The 19271-nt window shown below is 30.2% G+C and overlaps 1 protein-coding gene across 1 annotated transcript in view; it reads right to left on the bottom strand.

Annotated features, from left to right (window-relative positions):
- The window catches only part of LOC129962121 (splicing regulatory glutamine/lysine-rich protein 1-like), a 35780-nt gene extending 17980 nt beyond the window's left edge, over window positions 1-17800 (bottom strand). The window contains exon 1 of the mRNA XM_056075856.1: window positions 17640-17800. The gene's annotated coding sequence lies outside the window, so the exon portion shown is untranslated. The remainder of the gene's footprint in view (window positions 1-17639) is intronic.
- Between the last annotated feature and the right edge of the window lie 1471 nt (window positions 17801-19271).

Below are 19271 nucleotides of genomic sequence, written 5' to 3' on the forward strand. Positions count from 1 at the left end.
TAGAGCCATTCTAGGAGGAGCTATGGAAACCATATATTGATGTTCCAATTTCACTTTTTAAGACAAAATAGGGTGTTGGAAAAAAAAATTATCCCATGCTTCGCGCGATTTTACATTTGCTGAGTCTTTGGTGACAAGTGGAAGCGAAAGAATGATATTATTCTCCGAGTACTACTTACACTTCACCGACGGAAAGCATCACATAAAATCCCATAGAAAAAATACCTCTTCATTTAGCATACAATTTAGGCACTTTCTTGTTCACAAGAGTTCGGCTCATTTTCAGAACAATCGAATCAAAACTAATAGATCTGCCCATAAGACCTTGTATAAGATCGTGAATGTCTTGGATGGCATTGGCGAATAATAGTAATGAAATATGGATCTTTGGAGAGAATTTACCAGTCTATTAATCTATCGCACGAACATACATTTCGCACGATTTTTTCCGACCGATTTAATCCAAAATTGACACGGAACGACAGTTATAGTTACAAGATCACGCATCGAATTTCATTGATCTGAGTCGTTGCATTCATGAGTTATTGTGCTTATATGCATGCGATAATACAGATGGATAGACGGTCAACATTTCAACAGATTTGGTTCAAAATTTGATAAGAATATACATTTTAAACGCTAAATCCGTATATCAATTTTAATGATTCTAACTCTTTATCTTTTGTAGTTATCGAGTTCGGAAAGCTAGCCAGACAGGCTTTCTCTGAATGGATTTCGTTCAAAATTTGATAGAAATCGACAACTTTGGAGTTAAGTTGCATCCGTTTATCTCAAAACGTTTATAATTAGCATGTTTAGAGACGATCAGACATAATGCTAAAAAATGTGCTTTAGGAATTCCAGGAAATCTAAAATGTGGTGATTCTTTAAAATCTGGAGTTCGAAGTTTTTGATTACCACGATACTTTATCTACATATTGTATACGAAAAAAAAGAAATTTATTCAAAATAAAGTGAGTCGATTAATACGTAAAATTTGATCACTGTATACTTATACTGTCTATTAAAAATAGAAACCATCTGCAGAATTGTTAACAGTCACTAAGCCAAAGCCACTTGTTCTCATCTCTTCCAAATCAATGTATTAAGATCTTACAGTGGCGGTGTTGGCTGTTCATAGTAACGAGATGACTGATCGAGTCAGTGGATAGAAGCCTGACCTAAATAACTTTGTGGGTGGCATAATAAAGATTGGGTGGATGGGGGTGAGGAAGACTGTCAAAAAGACAAGCCAACTTTTGCTCTGGACGTCTTCCAGCTTCTCTTATACACCTTCACACACAACAGCTGATGGCATAAAAATAACATACATAACATCGACTGGAGATTTTTACTCATCCTTTGACATTCGGATGAAAAGTTCCAACTATGATATCAGCGGTCGTTCTTTGTTTCCAGTCATGCGGGGAAAGACAGTCTGTTTCGTTTATCAAATGGGAAAACTGAAACTTTTTCTACAGGCTGTGATGAAATCTTTGGCACTACCAACACAGAAGTGCTTTGTTCTTAAAGAAATTGCATGAATAGGAAAACATGATATAACAGCGTGTTTGACAATGATATTAAATTACTCAAATGAATACTGAAAGTTGGATTTATGTGTTGGATTTTGTAGAGAATTAGGTGAATTAAAGACTATAAATTTTTAGCTTAAATATTGTCTATCGAGTACGCTAATTTAAATAATCAAAAAGTGAATTTAATTAATTTGAACCACAAGACTATAGTGTGGACATCTTTTATTAGGAATTTCATTCGTTTAAAAGAAAATTATACTCGATGTCGAAAATTTGTTAGACGTTTCTATTTACCTTCCCATCTTTTATTCTAAAAAAAGCAGCCAATTGATCTGAAAAGATCGATTACATCGGAAAGAAAAGATAGACGTTGCAGTGAATTGTCTTCACTTTCATTCACCATTGTTGTTCAAGTTGTTGAAATTTAATCGTTCCTATAATGCATCTTCTGTTCATAATGGCGAATCCAGAATTACTGACTTTTTGTATATGATTAACACGAATCGTCTGTTGGAAGATTCTCAAATTATTTATAACACTATTTTGAAAATACGCAGTGGTTATATCAAAAGCTGTGGTTTTCAAAATATTTTCTCAATACGCAGATATCTTTAAAGTGACAATTTTTATTGTTTAATTAACTGATTTTAACTTTAAACGAAAAAAAAATGAGCTATATAGTTTGTTTGAATCTGAGTATAATTCTGGATACAAATACCAGGGTTTTTTTTTTTTTTTTTTTTTTAATAATAGCCAATCACCCCATTAACACAGAATTAAGCCGTATAAACAAGGATTATCGTGACCAGCCGTAAAAATACTAGAACTTGGATTTTTTTAAATTTAAATTTATTTGTTTATTTGATTTTTATTATTTTCGCGTCATAGCTGCTATCCTTACATAGCTGTTAAGTCCCCAGCCATTTCTTCAGAAAACAGTTTAAAACATTAATTATGTCTTACATAAAAAAAAATGTAAAAGTATTCTTTATGTGAATTTAACTCTTTATTATGAAATTTAACAGTTATCATGAAAATTAGACTTCTATGAAATTAGAGTTTAACGATATAAATAAATTTGTATTCAATGAAGTTATTTAAATTGCCATAATAAACAGAAATAAAAAAATATAATGTAACTTTTCACGTTCATTATATATATACTGTAACGGAAAAGGAGGAGAAAGTTTTTTTTTTTTTTTTTTTTTTTTGCAAACACTTTTCTGTATTTTTACTCCTGTGGAATTCTTGAAATTCAAGCTTTTTTCTGCCATACAAGGAGAAATATCTAAAATAAATAAAGAAAGAAAGAATAAAAACAGAATATTGGTGATGGATAGCATTATTGAAAATTTTTAATATGAGATTAAGTATGATATTCGAATAATTTGTAACTTGCAAATTCAAGTAATAATTATTAAATGATCAAAAAATGTCATTAAGTAATTTACTATTTTAATTCATTAAATCTTTTGTTTCAAAATTTAAAATAACAGAAGGTTCCCGTTATAAAGCCCTATTCCATCAAATATCAATTTTGAATGAGTCTGCTGAAAGTTAAATTTGTAACCGATGGTCAAACGTGTGGGGAGGATACTAAATGCTGGCTCATTTATCGTTCCAGTCATCTGATCCATTCTCAAAATTACGATGTCCATCCTCAAGTAATCATCGCGTAGTTTCAAGACGGAATGTTCATTTAACTAAATTCATACTATGAAAGAAATTCTTCCGACAACTGCAAAATCATCTGATCGTTTAAACTTAAAACTGTGCAATCAGAAAATGTGATTTTGTAACAAAAAATATTCGGTTTCATGGCTATCCTTTCGGCTCAAAAAGCATCTTTCTATACTTTTTGTTAACGCATTATTAATTTTTTAAGTTGCCTTGAAATTTTCAAAGCATTCCATTTGTAACAACGGCGCCGGATTCCTATTATAATGTCTCGTCTCCGAGAACGGAAGGCTCTAGGCTCGAAACCCGATTCCACCGCAGAGTCACCACATAAGCGAGTGAGCCTGATGCGCGCCAATCCCATTGGGCTCGAACTCCTCCTATTGATGCGGTACTGATGCTTGGAAAGAGAGCGCCTGCCCAGACGTCGTAGTCATCATCTGACTAAGAGCGATTCAAAATTTCGAGGTCTGTCTCAAAAATGATAGTGTTGCTTTAAAAAGAGATAACAATATAAGTAAAATAAAATGACTTGTAGAAGTCGCAAGAAAAAAAAAAAAAAAAGAACATTCGAACCTTTATTTCGAAATATTGTAACTTAATGTTATAGAATTAATTCCTCTCTCACTTTCTTTTATTCTTAAAATTTATTTATAATTCTATAGCAATTTTATGTGTGCTGGAAAAAATCATTTAATTGTAACTCAACACGTTTGTGTATTAACTTAATTACTAAAACAATGAAGAATATTTCCGGCACGTCTTCCCCGTAAACTGGGCGTCCCAGGTTCGAGTCGTAGTCCAGGCATGGTTGTTCTTTACCTGTGTTCTATCTGTGAGGTGTGTGATAGAACCGCCCCTTTAAAAAGGTGTTGTGCAAGTGAGTGTCATCGTCATATGAGCTACAAGTCAGACTTCTGCTCTCGGGTGCTCAGGGGCCTTTACTCTCAGAAGCTACTGCACAAACTCGGCTTAAATCACTGACTTCGTAAGCGGGCGTGTCTATGGCAAGTGCCATAAGTAACAACAACAAAATGAAAAATATTACTGCAATGTATATTAAAAAGATATTTTTTTAATTAGAGAAGAATGTCCAGAGATACAATTAATATTACTGAAAAACTTATTTTCCCCATTTTAAAGCGATTTAAAAATGATCCATACATTGCCATAAATTGCTACGAAGTCAATGTGGAATTTTTTTAAAATTTTGATTAATTCTTTTTCTAATTCATTAATTTGCTTAAAATGCATCATATTTCTAAAACTAATTTATTACCTAAAAGCAAGTGAAATTTCTGAAATCAGTGATAACAAAAACGATCCTGAAATAGTTTGAATAAGCCAACATCAATCACCTCTAAAATCAATGTCCATCCCAGAAAGCTATATTCTGTTTCTTTTAGAATTTAAAGAACATTATCTATTATGAGCTGCTATTGTCAAAAGAAAAAAAATAATTTAGTTAAACGCAATAGCAGACAATTAAAAACAAGTCACTAATCAGAAGAGCCCAGAATTGGCCAATCATAACCTTCACCAAAACAACGCTAGATCACATGCCTTTGATCATCCAATAGAAATTGTTGGATTTTGATTGGAATGCCATTCCTCTCCATTCATTATCTTGTATTCCATATATGAATGAATTTCTTATAATTTGTAAAAATTGTTTTCAATTTATCTCTAAAACCGGTGAACATTTCGAGCAACACATATCATGCATTTCATATATTATGAATCAATTTCTTATTACTACTCATAATTTCATATAATTTTCTTATTCTTAAGAACATATTTATTGCAATCGATATCAAAATCGATCGAAGTCGATATCAAAATCGATTTAAGTCGATATCAAAATTAATCATGATTACCCTTGCACTGCTATAATAAGAATAAACCGTTGTTTTACTAAACAGTATTAAAGCTATGTAGTTTGTCACATATAAAGCTTGTCAACAGTTTTGGGAGAAGTGCGCTTGTCAGGGGTCTTTGGAATAAATATTTTTGGGAAGTTTTATTTCCATATTTACAAAAATTAGCAAGAATTGGAGAAAAATTAATCATAATTAAAGAAATTAGAAAGTTTCTTCTAACATTTTTTTTGTTAAATATCGCTTTCTATTCGACCTGTCCATTCAGGCTCAATCCACGTGTGTTTATAATTAAATTTTTAAAAAATACTTTTAATCTCTATTTTAAACTGTGACAGCACAACAGTAATGTCTGAGTGCCCACAAGGTTAAAAATATCTATCAAGTGTTGTTCTTGTACACTTGAGATCCCTTCATTTTCTTATCACTTTCAAGTGGATTATATTCATTTGCTGTAGGATGACTTCAAAAATAACTAGTTTTATGAGTAAATTTTGGTCATTAATTTCTCAAATAGAATAGATTCATGTGGGGTCATAATCACACATGATAAACGTAATTGCGAAGGCCTTCTAATGCATACATTTCAAGGATCTTTTTATTCTTCTTTAAAATTCGTATTTCAAAATTAAATGAGCTGGGCACATTTCACGTATATTGCATATGAATTAAGGAATGATGGAAACAAATAATTGTGATTTGTTGAAATCATTTTGAAATAAATGAATCGAAAATTTAAATACTCATATTATTATTATTATTATTTTGATTAAAAAATATACTTTTTTTCATAATATTCTTCATTTATAGATATTTTTCTGTTTATGGAGGAAAAAAGAAAACGATAATTTCAAACATTAATGAATTTTTGGCTACCAATAATTATTGTGATTGTCGATTTCATTTCTCTAATATTTAATCCATTAATAAAATATTTTACATATTGATAAAATACTAAAAAAATTAGAGGATATTCGAATGTTTTATCTAAAATATTGTAGCATTATAATATTTTAAAATTAATTCATCTCACTTTATTTTTTTTCTTAAATTTATTCTTAATTATAGTAATAGTAACATGTACACCATATTTAATATTGCTACAACGTGCGTATGCGTAAATACAATAAGTAAATAAATAAAAGTATTATAAAATATATTTTCAATATTTTTAAAAAAATCATTGAAATTAGATGAAAAATTGCACGGAATTGAAATTAATATCGTTGAAAATCTTTCTTTTTTAAATTTGAAATTGGTGTAAAAATATATTTTTTTCTTGATAATACTCTCCGATGGAGGAAAAAAATCAATTGCTGAAAAAAAATCGTTAAATTTTTGTCTTTTTTATTATGCATATTGCCTCACGTATGTTGCACGAGACAATTTACAGATAGAATGACAGCTTATAACTAATAATATTACAACTAATATCTGAGTTTCTCCTAAAATTCTTTCTAAGTTACATTTTTATCAGAGAAATAGTAAAGAAGAAGCAGAAAGTGTTTTCCTTAATAAAATGATTATTTATTAAGGAAGAACCAATATTATATTTTTTTTTATCGGAGGCTTATTGGATTAGTTATCGAAATGAATGATTTAGCAATGTTAATGAAAGGAAATACAAATCGGAAAAGTTTTGAATTGAAAAAGTTCAAATTTCTAAGTATGGGAATTAAATAACACGAAGTAGATGAATTAATGAGAGGCGAGAACTTTTAAAGTCACAATTTTAGTGAACGATCTGTTACACAGGTGAGATTTGTAATGTCTCAGATGTTAATTTTTAAAATTTGGATACTTATGAAATTTCGATTTTTTTATTTATTTAGTTAGATTAGGATTTTCAAAAAGTAAGGTATCAAACCGAATCAATTACGTAAGTCACGTAAAAAATGTATTTTCGCAAATCTTCAAATATTTGTTGATCGTTGTCCAACATTGATGTAAAAGGACTTCTTCTTCCCTTGTTTTTCAAGTTGTTCGACGGATTTCAAATTTAAATATTTAGATGCATTTAATATGTGTAAACATAAAAGTCTGCTAAAAGAACATCTTTATACTTTAAAGTTTATTTAATTAATAGGACCATGAAAATAAACAATAAACTATTCACTATTGTTAATAAATGCTTAAATCTATTGAAAATAGCTGCTACAAACAATTTTATTGTTGAGTACAAAAATTGAAATCAAGTTAACGTAGGTGTTGCTATAGGTATAGCCGTAAACAGAAATAATGGAACACTTCTGTAACTTTGCTATTTTTTATCGCATTTTCACGAACTGATACCGATGAAAATGGCTCAAAAGAGCAGGTTAGTTAGATAGATATATTGATTAACTGGGTTGTATTAAATACTTAATTAATTGGTATTTCAAACTTTTTCCATTACACTTAGTAATTTTTTCGCCCAATCGATTGCTTGTCGAAAAAAATTAGGCACCAAAATGAAAACCTCTGATGAAAAGTTCGAGAGTTATAAAGTTTTAAAAAATAACCCGTTCAATGGTGAATGAAATTAAATAGCTTTTGACGATATCTAAAAAACTATAATATATTTCTCAATTTTTTTTCGGTCGCTTAAAGTGCTTCACAAAAGGATGAATTTATAAATTAAAAATTTTTTAATACTTTTTAAGATCTCTAAGAAGGCTGTTTTTATCATCTTTATTTGAAATCATTATGTCAAACGAAATCGAAAAAATTTAAACTATAGAACTGATGCTTTAATTTTACGCAAAAATTTATAAATATGCAAAAGTTGCGCATTTAGTATTGTGAAAGATCATTAAATCATCTAGTATTTAAAAGATCATTAAATCTTTTCAAGAAAGATAATAAAATATAAATGATTCGTTAAAAATCGTAATCCTGCAAATTAGGTATTCTTTTTTCTAATAAGAAATTCTTTTTACTTGTCCGATAATTTACTTTCGATAAATTGTTTCATAACCATAGATATCCATATAAAATTATTTTAACAGAAAAAGTCAACTGAATTTTCTTTTGTGAATTAACTTTTGCTTCTGTAATTTAAAATCTTAAACTTATTTGAAAAAAAATTGTTGAAATCTGTTTAAAATCAGTGTGTAATATTTTTATTATCAACAAAAAAAAAATTCTTCAGCTTAGTGAATTTCGTATCAGATTAACAATCATTTCTAAAGAATTAATTCAAAATTTGCCATTTTTTTTGTCAATAATCAGGAAATACTATCACATGATTTTTGCACCATTTTAAAGCTTAAAGAATTATCATATTTAAGATACAATCAATAATTGTAAAATTAAAGCAGCTATCTTTTTAACCACATTAATTTAGATGCCATCCATTTTTTTTTTTCATAATTTTAATAAGTTTTCAAAAATATTTTTATGTATAATTTGCTCCAAAAGAATTCAAACCTCTCCATTTTTATACAAATATTTAATTATTTGTTGCCATTCTATTATTGAAAGCAAAGGCAATATCCCAATGGATTTTACTCTCTCTTTTGCTTTTATCAATTTTTCTGCGTAATTTGTAAAGAGAATCCCCTAAGATAATAAATACATTGAAGATATAGCCAGTTAGTTGAAAGATTATAATTTCTAATTTTTTTTTATTGGTATGTTTTAGTTCAACTAGTGCTGCTGGATTTAAAATGTTTTGCGCCATTTTAATGCTGAAATCAAATGCACATTTTTCATCAGTTGTAAGAAAGTGATCGCCAACAACGGGCAATTAAATGTCATGTGATACTTTTTTGACTGCCTTAGGGAGTTCATGCAAGTCTTAAAAAGAACAAGTGTAAGGTTACTAAGATAAAACTACCCGAGCTAAACTGTTATTACGTTTCAAAATTTATTTAATTTGATGGAACGATGAAAATTAAACTATACATAAGAGATTAATTAAAATTTTAACAAAATCTGTATTTCTTGAGAAAAAAAAACGACGGAAAGAGGGGGCAAATGTAATATTCACAACCTTTTTTATGTAAAAATACTCCACAAAATGAAAGAAAAAAATGTGTTAAGGGAAAACAATATAATAAGAAAAAGACAAATAACTCTACCAAGGAGATTTATTATTGAAAGTAATGACTAAGACAAATGTTGTGCCAAAATTATCATTCTTGACTGACGATTTTACTTAACCTTCTAATTAGTATGACACATCTTATCTGGAACATTTATTGTTTTTCTTATCATAACCTAAAGACCCTCGGGGGGGCACCTCGAAATGAGGATGAGATGCTTCCGGCATGGTGGTTGGATCTCGCCACCCTGGAGTGTACAATAATAGGTGGGGGATCTAACTCCCCCCACCGATGACGGGACGTACTTCCTTCGGGGAGGGTTGTACCGTGGCCGGTGACGGCCCTTAGGACTCAACCACAGTTCCCGCCAATTGCTGTTGCGGCGGTCCGGTCATTCAGTTCTATGGTTTAAATCCGTGTGCCTTAGGGCGGGTCGGAGAGTTAGAAGGTTGACTTATCATAACCTAAAGGGAACTTATGATATTCCTAGTGATTTTTAAGTATTAAATTAGTTAATACTTTCACTTAATTGCGGACGGAGAATCTTTGCTGAATGTACTTGGTGCAGGGCAGATCAAGCCTTCCCCGATCACATTCTTAAATGTTTAAATTTTACGGTTTTTGAGATTTTAAAGGATCCGATATTGTTTTTGGACTTTTTAGAGATCTTTGTTTTCATGGAGGTAGCATAGCGTAGCTATAACACCTGGGATTAGAAACAACAACAACTTAATTGCAGATTTAAATGCTAAGCATTCAGTAATTAAATGTGGATGTTAGACACATCATTGTAAGCGAAGGGACTTATCTCTGATTCCTTTGTTTTGAATGACAATGCAACAGTTGTTTCGCCATCATATCAAATAATGGTAGATGCCCGAGACTATTATATTCAGAAACTAACGCTGCCTTACTAAACTATCTAATTTATTTATTGACTCAACTGTTTTTAAGTGATGTTATTTATGTTGAAATCAAATTGTTGTTAAATTCGATAGCATTTTTGAAATGAAAACAGCAACCTGTACTAGAGAGGAAAACTTTTCTCAACATCCAAACAAACAAAATAGCTCAACTATCAATTAATTGTTTATACAAGTCACATATTTTGGCTAACTTCTGCTGGCTGTATATGAAAACTCTTTTTCTTTTACTTCTGTTTAACCAAAATTAGATAGCATCTTTGAAAGGAAAACAACCACAAAATTTCAAGCCTCACTTATATCGGCATACAAGTAACTTGAATCTGCAGTGAATTCTAATTCAAATTATATAATTTTATTTTCCAAGGAAAATATTCATTAATGATTGCATTAGAAACTCCCAACTTTTCTCAAAAATTTTCTTAAAAGCAAATCAGTTGTAATTCTCAATAAATAAATATTTGTTATTTCAGAAATGCCGCAATATTTGCTTAAGAATGCATATCAATATCGCATAGTACACTTAATTTCAAAGTGCTTTCTAAAGACTCTTTAAAGTCAAAATAAAAATAAAATAATTTCACAATTTCGAATTTTTTTTAAAACAGAATATTTACATATACCGAGGTTAATTGAATCTTTTTCATACTTTTGTGAAATATTAGTCATAATAACTTTCGTAGAACCTGCTTGATTATTTATTATAGTTCATTTATTATGCGATCGCATAATTTTCATTAATTTTGGAAAGAACATTCGATTAAGGAAATTTAAATGGAATATGTGTTTATACTATGCCGAAATAAAAATGTGTAATAAATAATTAGAAATTAATATAAAGTTAATGATTAAATTTAAAATCTGTCACCTTGGACTCCGGTAAACGATGTATTTGACACTCAGTAAGATCGCATGGTTCTCATTAAATATCAAAACTTTATGTACAACTTTATATAGTTTATTTTATTATACATTATAAAATGCTTTTATGCATTGCTAATCTGTTGTGATATCTTGAAACATTTCCAAAATATGGCTTTTAAAGGTATAACTTTTTTCATATTGCTACTGAAAACAATCTGACGCTGCATTGTTTCGAACCTTATTATTGCGTTACTAACCGCCTTTAATGACCAACTCAGAACGGTCTCAAAATATTAATTGCATTTAATTTCAGTAAAATGTCTTAAATATAATATGATATTCAAAATTTCCTCAACAAAGTATTGTCAACTTTCCAAATGTCTTTGATATTTTAATAAATTTGCATTTATTCTATTCAATATGCCTATGGGCGTCCTTAATGGTATCGTCACATGGCACAATTGTTGGCATCATTTAGCATCTAATTATACGTTGTCGAGGCCTTCTTAGGTTTTATGCAAAATATGCAATTGATTTCAGCATTAAAATGGTGCGTATTTTTTACGTCCGATGTTGTGTCAGCTGGATTAAAATATAGTGATAAAAAGTAATAAACAATAGAAGCCACTATCATTCGACTTATCGAATATGTTTCCTAACATAATACTTTAGAGAGCTTTATTTATGGATTCCCCTAAAAATTTGGCAAAAGAAAATAATAAAATTAGATTCATTACGGTATTAATAAAGAATATAAAAAAATAGACAGAACATTCTTTTTGTTTTCAACGATGAAAAAAAAGAACACTCAATTTAATCTATACTAATAACAAAGGGGAATATGTATGTGGGTGTTGGCGCTTTTCGAAGCACACCTTTTGATTTAGAGCTGCCACGTTTATTATAAATGTGCTTTGGGAGCTTAGAATGTGCACATAAGTGGACTTCTTTAAAAAAATTTAATTAATTTAAAATGAAGTGAAATTTTAAAATTTTCATTGATAATTCCCAAAATTATTATTGTGTAGAACTGATTATAAACTAGTACCAAAAAAAATCGAACATTTTTATTGGTATTAGTTTAACTGCTACACTTTCTTTTGAGTTTTGATAGATTTTAAAAAATATTTTTTGACGAATTTTATATTTTTGACTAATTTTTATTGTTGCAATAAAATTAAATTTTTTTTTATTGTTTCATAAAATATTTAATCGCGAGTTTTTCTTTCATTGTTGAAAGCTAAGGAAGTAAAAATTCTTTTAACAATTTGCGCAGTTTGCATGAGAAATTAGAAAATAAAGTTACTTTACATAAAAGATAATACCCAGTTTGAAAAAAATTACCCAGAAGCTTAAGTTCTTAATGACATTATGACGTTATATAGGATTTGACACCATTAAGGACGATTCTTGTATGCTAATTATAGAATATGTGAGTAAAGCTATTAAAATAACACCATTCTCGCAATTCAATGCTTAAAAATACTTTGTGAAGGAAATCATAAGCATCAAGTAATTAGGTTGATATTAAACGCAATCAATATTCTCAATAAACCAATTAGTCACCAAAGGCGACTTAGATCTATTATTAAATAACACTGGTGTAAAAAAGTTTTTTTTTAATTATCTTTATTTAAAAGCAATTTAAATTTATTTTGTCTTTATTTTGTTGTTGTTTATAATGGCACTTGCCATGAACAAGCTCGCTGACGAAGTCATCGATTTTAAGCCAAGGAAGCGTCTCTTGTTTTAGTAGCGCCAACTAGGGCCAAGAGTACGTCTTAGCTACTCACACATCTCATTCGCTTGCACAACCCCTTTTTACAGGGGGGCACATTCACACATCTCACAGATAGAACAGATGAAGAACAACCATACCCGAACCGGGACTCGAACCCAGGACGCCCAGATCACGGGGGGAAGACGCGCTACCCCTATGCCAGGACGCCGGCTGTCTGTTTTTTAAACAATTTTAAGTACTTATTTCAAAATGAAATGCGTTTCTGTCCCGTAAGATTTTTTTCAAAATGATTTGATGTTTTGGAAGAAATAAATAAAAATATTTTGACATTTTTATTTTATCAAGTTTGAAATACGTGCTGTGCATTTATATCTTAGCTTTGCCACGATTTAAATGGCGAATGAATTTTAAAAAAAAATGTTTCAGTTCCTTGCAGTAGCGTTTTCTTCCTTTCTTTCCCTCCCTCTCTCTCATTTTTATTTTTCCAAAATTTCTTTCTCACTTTTTATCTCTTAAACTTGCCGGGAATTGTTCTTTTCCTCCATTCAGAAGTAATCGGGTATCTGGCTGATAGTCGGCTTTTCCCATTCCGTTTTTCTTATGCTTAGATGAACTATTTCAGTTTGCTCCTCACAGCTTATATTTAAATTTTCAGAATAATAGTCCGAGGGTAAATGCAGGAAATGAATTTTTAAATACTCCCTTGAAATTTGCTAATATCCCTTCGGCTTGCAGGCTTTTTTTTTTTTCATATATTTTCCTTTTAAGTTCAAAATTTTCATTCATCGCTTTTTTTTCCTCCAGGTTCTACGAATGCCCATTCCTTTGGTCATTTTTTGAATAAGCCTGGGAGGAACTATTTACAAAGATTTTGCAAACATTCCTAATAATTGAGGAGGATCCAAAGTTCTCTCTTGCCGCCCCCGCCCCCTCCTACCCATTTAATAATCCTCAATGTTAGAATAAGCAAAATGCACTTTTTACACAAATGCTTTTTAGATGTTTATTTTTATTGTATAATTTGACATAAATTTTCCAGAAACAATCTGGTGAATTAATTCATCCTCTGGAAGCAACCGCAACGCAAACTAAAAGTAACCAGCAGTATATCTCTCTAATAAATATATTGTCCCCCCCCCTACGCATAAAACTATAAACCTTGGCAAAGACTATGAAGGTCATAATTGCTCAGATATTTATTTTCAGAGTCTCAAAGGAGAGCGTTTTGTTCTTCATAATATCATAAAGAAAACCGATAATTGAGTGTTAATTGCATGGAACTGGTGGACAGTAGTTACGAAATATCCTCCTTCGGTGTGAATCTAGCATGCTATCTATGGAGAATAATTTTGTATTTTTGACGCATTTCTTCCGATAGACTGAAACTTAAATTTGACATTGAGTTCCATTTGTTCTCACAAAGTCACATGCCAGAGTTCATTTATTTAATTCGCCGCGTTTTTGAGTAATTATGTTTTTGAGTGATTGTTTGTTCCGTGCGGAAGTACAGACCGACCTACTGTCAATTTTTGACAGATTAACCTACGTACTAAATTTTATCCATTCTAGATCTTCACGCTTTCTAATTATTGTGTTCGAATGGCTGGACAAGCAAACTCCCACTCCTACCTCCAATGGATTTTTTTTCTTCAAAATTTGATGACACCAAACAATTTGGTGAAGTACATCAAATTTCATACGTCTAAATCAAAGCGGTTTTTAGTTATACCAGTATCTCATCAAGTATTTTGGGACAAACATAATTTCACAAATGTGTGTGTGTGTGTGTGTGTGTGTGTGTGTGTGTGTGTGTGTGTGTGTGTGTGTGTGTGTGTGTGTGTGTGTGTGTGTGTGTGTGTGTGTGTGTGTGTGTTGTTTTTCGGACTTTGGGAAGACTGAAATGTGGTGATTCCTCAAAATCAAGATTTCAAATTTTTTGACGATTATTATATTTTCTCACTGTATGCTTTGTATGCAAGAAAACAAAATGTCTTTCAATCCAAAACTAGAAATTATAAATGTGTGTCTAACACAAAAGTAAGGAAGACATTGATGAAGATGTTAGAAAAATAGCAAGTAGTCAAAGAGGAAACATAGAGGAGAAGTTGGGGACAGACTTAGATCGGAGATTGGCTTTAACCAAATTTCTCTGACTTTACTATTGTGTTTAACAAAACTTTCATCAGTTTGGAGAAAAATTCTAAGTAAATAGAATATAGTTTTTATGACAGAATCTATGTAAGGCGAATTATTAGTTTTAATCTAAAAATATGCAATAAATACTTATAAATAATAGTAAGGGGCTCCTAAATATATATTATTCGTATATATTAGATGAGCAATTTGCGAATTCTTCTTGATGGAAATTTTCTGATTATTTTTGAAAAATCAACATCCGCAGGGGGAAAAAACTATAACAAATACTAATGTATTGTTAAAATCAATTTGTTATTCGGCAAATAAAACTCAAAGGTGTTTTTTTTTTCTATTTGCTTTCCATCAAATCTATATTTTCCAATCAAATATCTCAAAACGATAATTGCTTGATTCTGTCTAATATAATCATCAATACAGTAGGGCAGATTCGGAGAATCCATGACGAACGTAAACTTTACTTCTTTGATGAGCAACAGTTATCAAAACGGACTCTTATTTTCTTTGAAGTTGATTTTCTTGAAGGTATCATATAGGTTTATCAATGCAGCGAATATCCCAGTATCGCAAATACAGCCCTAATTTATGCATAAATCACACAAGTTATAGTGTAAATCGGGCACTATTATTAAGTCGTTAAATATTATATGCACTAAATAGCACCTAAACGAAAATGGAGGCCGTTCCTAAAAAATAGTCCGTGGTAGTTAGGGATTGTAATATCGGACCAAAATTTCAATACCGGTATTCGGTATTTTTTAGATCTTAATACCGGGATACCGGTTTTAATACCGGAATTATAAATTTTAGAAAAAGAAAGAAAATACAGGTGTTTATTTTTTTGGTATAATACATCTATTACTCCTAACTGAATTCTATGAGCATAGCACAATTGCTGATTTGCACCAATCAACTTTCCAATTTTTTTCATAACTGTTGCACTGTTTCTCCATCAGTCATTATGGATACAATTTCTTCTTTCAGGGATAATCCATGTTTCGCTAATTTAGTTTTAAACAATTAATTAAACCATTAATTAGTTAATTAATTTCGCCCGTTAGGGAGACATAAAAACAAAAACGCATACTGTTTTGCTATGTTGGCGATCCCTGAACATATAGTGGAGACAATTTTAAAAACTTCTAGTAAATACCGAAAAACCGGTATTTAAACTTGTGAATACCGGTATTACAAAATTGTACAAATGGCTCAAAATACCGATATTCGATATCCCGGTATTGCAATCCCTAGTGGTAGTAAATCAGATGTCATATGCGCTTAATATTATTTAAATGGATTTATAAAGGACTCATTTGGACTTATTTAAATGGACTCCATATCTTAAATAGGTTATCCTCATCAAGGCTATATTCCGCACTAATCTCAAAGTAGGCGTTGACATGTTGATTGCGAATGAGCAACTACGAGGAAACAATGAAAAAGCTGCAGTATTTGCATGATATTTCTAAATAAAACTTTGTTCTTGACACATTATTAATTTTTGAGTTGAATATTTGTTCGTTACTAATTACTAGTTATATCCATTAAATTATGAGTACGTGCCATGCGATAACTATAGAAATTATTTTATAAAATAAATTCCAACCTTATAATTTTTGAAGCAGAAATAAAGCAACAGAGTAGATTAATTTGAAAAAGCAAGGTCACTTAAAAAAACTTGAAAATAGATTGATAAGACTGGTTAAGGAAAACTTTTTTTAACAACTTTCGTTTAATTAAAAAAAGTTTTTTTGCTTGGTAATATAAAATGATATAAAATTTATCATTTAATAATTTTTTTTTCAAAAATTTGCTTTTCAAGGTTGTAAAGCAGTAATGTATCCTCTAGGAATTATTTTAAAATGCTTATGAATAGTTAGTGTTCTTATGATTTATTCCAGATATTTTTTCAGAAAAAGTTTTAAAATGTAAGTCGTAAATTAAATTAAAGAATGTTTTTAAAAGTGTTATAGCAAGTCTTGACCCAGCACATAATTTATTTAAGCAATTCTATTTAAAATTTCTCATTTACAAGCACGTATAAATTCCTTTTAAGGCAGTAAAATATTTGTTGGTCCCGAAATATAAAATCTTAATTAAAATATTTGGTATGTTAAAAAAAATCAAAATATTCGTTGACGATTTTAGGTTTTGAAAACAATATTCATTCAAAGAATTTTAAGAAATTTATTTAATATTGGCATGTATTCCATTCTTTCCTCCTCAACTTCATGCTTACTTTAAAAAAAAAAAAAAAATCATCTTTCAAAAATTAAAATTTTCTATCAATAAAATAAGGTCAATTAATTTGATTTTAGAACTTAAATTCATAAAAACTTGTCCCAATTTCTGTCAACCTACTTGTTTCTTCAACGCAAAAATTGCATCTTTTTTATTTAGCACTCTGGCGGATAGAATTATTGTTGTATATTACAAATAATACATAAAAGTAACCTACAATTATATTCTAATAAATTTCAGTGTTCGAAATTGGAAAATAAAATATATTTAGAAATTAAATCAATAATAAAATAATAATAAATAATATTAAGATAGACGAATCTAGCTACAAGTATTATAAAGTTTCATATTATAGATTCGAATCTACTTCACATTTTTTTTTTATTTGAACTTCTCAGTGTTCAATAGGAACTCAAAATTTTATTTAGTTCTGATTTAGTAATTAGAACAAGTCAAGTTTTACAATTTTTCAATAAGTAATATAAGTATGGATTCTTGAGTTATTCCAATTATGCAATATCTTCATTCATTCTAAGACTGACCTTATGGACATCTATTGGCCACCACAACAAATTTACAGAATCATGCAAAATACTTACTTCGGACAGTGGAGTCTCGACCGGGATAGTCCTTGTTGAGTCGATGTTAAACAGCAGACAACTCTTTTAGAGATCGAAGGAGGCGCGAATTCGACAGGACGAACCGGTGGTCGGAGGCCCCTTTCTCCTTCTAGATATTTTCCTTTGGCAGTGGGGGTGACGTCACCTCGACGCCCCCGCCAAGCCAGAAATCTAAAATTAAGTTCAGCAAGTTTCGTGTTTCTCTGGGATTCATCATTGACCCCCTTCCCTTCTCCAGGTTTCGATCCTCGGGCACCATTTTTTATCTTACTATTCTTAAAATCGCATTTGGGGTTGCTCCAGGACATGAATTCCATCTTTGTGTTGTTCCTGCTAGATGATTCATTCTGGAAATGCTCGACGAAGCGCGACCGCTTGGATCTTGCGAGGAGTTTGTCATAATGTTTTTGTAGACACCTTCTTGAGGTATTTTAGAAGGGGTCCCGAGTTGGCAGAAAGAATGGCTGTCTTGTTAATGATGAATGTAGGCACCTTGTTGAACAGGATTAGATTTTGAAAGATAGGGGTTCTAGAAATATACGAGAATCATTTCGATATTTTTGAGTTATTTGTTTTATTTGTAGAGCTGTTCTTACATAGTTTGCTGCTATATTACAAAGAATAAATAAATAAATAAAAACCGAACTTTGTATAGAATTTGTTTTTATTTATCATTCGATTCTTCTTTTTATTATTATTACTATTATTATTTTGGGGTCAGGCCGGTATTTCTGGAATGAAAATGGAGCCCAGTTTTAAAACGAATAAGAAGTTCTAATTTATAAAATGTTTTTCAAGTATAATAAAAATGGTTGATTTGAAATGCGATATTAAAAAAAAAAAAAAAGAAAGAAAAAAGTGTCGTTTTCGAAACAGTTTTAGTATGCATTCGGAATACTAAATAAAAGTTCATGAAATCAAAAAATATTACATAAAATGAAATACGATAAAGCACCGTTCATTCGTCTTTCAGACGATTGGAGCTCTAAAATGAATTAACGGAAAGCGGAATAATCGAAACTTTAGAAAACAATTTTAAATATTATAAATGTAATGTTACTTACATAACTTTAATTTAAAGTTTTAATTTTGAAATTCTTAAAAATATTGTTGTATATTACTAAATATAAAAAATCATTGTTCTTGTATATCTTAAGTACAAATTCCCATTTCTTATTTTATACAATGTATACATTTGACTTTTTAAAAGAATTATAGCTGCCGTCTGACGTACCGAATGTCTGTAAGTATAAGTACAGCATTATAAATCCAATTCATTGAATATTTTTTCGCAAATATTAAGCAAACAATATGAATTCGAACTTTTCAATGGAGTCCAATGCGTCTTTAGAGGAAAGTAGCATAACGTTATTATAGTTGTCAGTGTTCCCAAAGTCTTGATATCATTATCAAAGTTCACATACCCCTCGAAAGTGATTTCATCCTTTAAGCTATTTCAATATTTTTCAACACCTAAGACGATGTATAATCAAAGCTTTGCATTGTATGATAGAAGTATTTCATCATTAGATGATTGGAAATGAATCGGAATTGTCATGAAACGATGTATGAATGTAAACAATATATAAAAGACAACATATAAACGGTGAT

The sequence above is a fragment of the Argiope bruennichi genome, chromosome 2, assembly GCF_947563725.1.
Source record: "Argiope bruennichi chromosome 2, qqArgBrue1.1, whole genome shotgun sequence".
Classification (NCBI taxonomy): domain Eukaryota; kingdom Metazoa; phylum Arthropoda; class Arachnida; order Araneae; family Araneidae; genus Argiope; species Argiope bruennichi.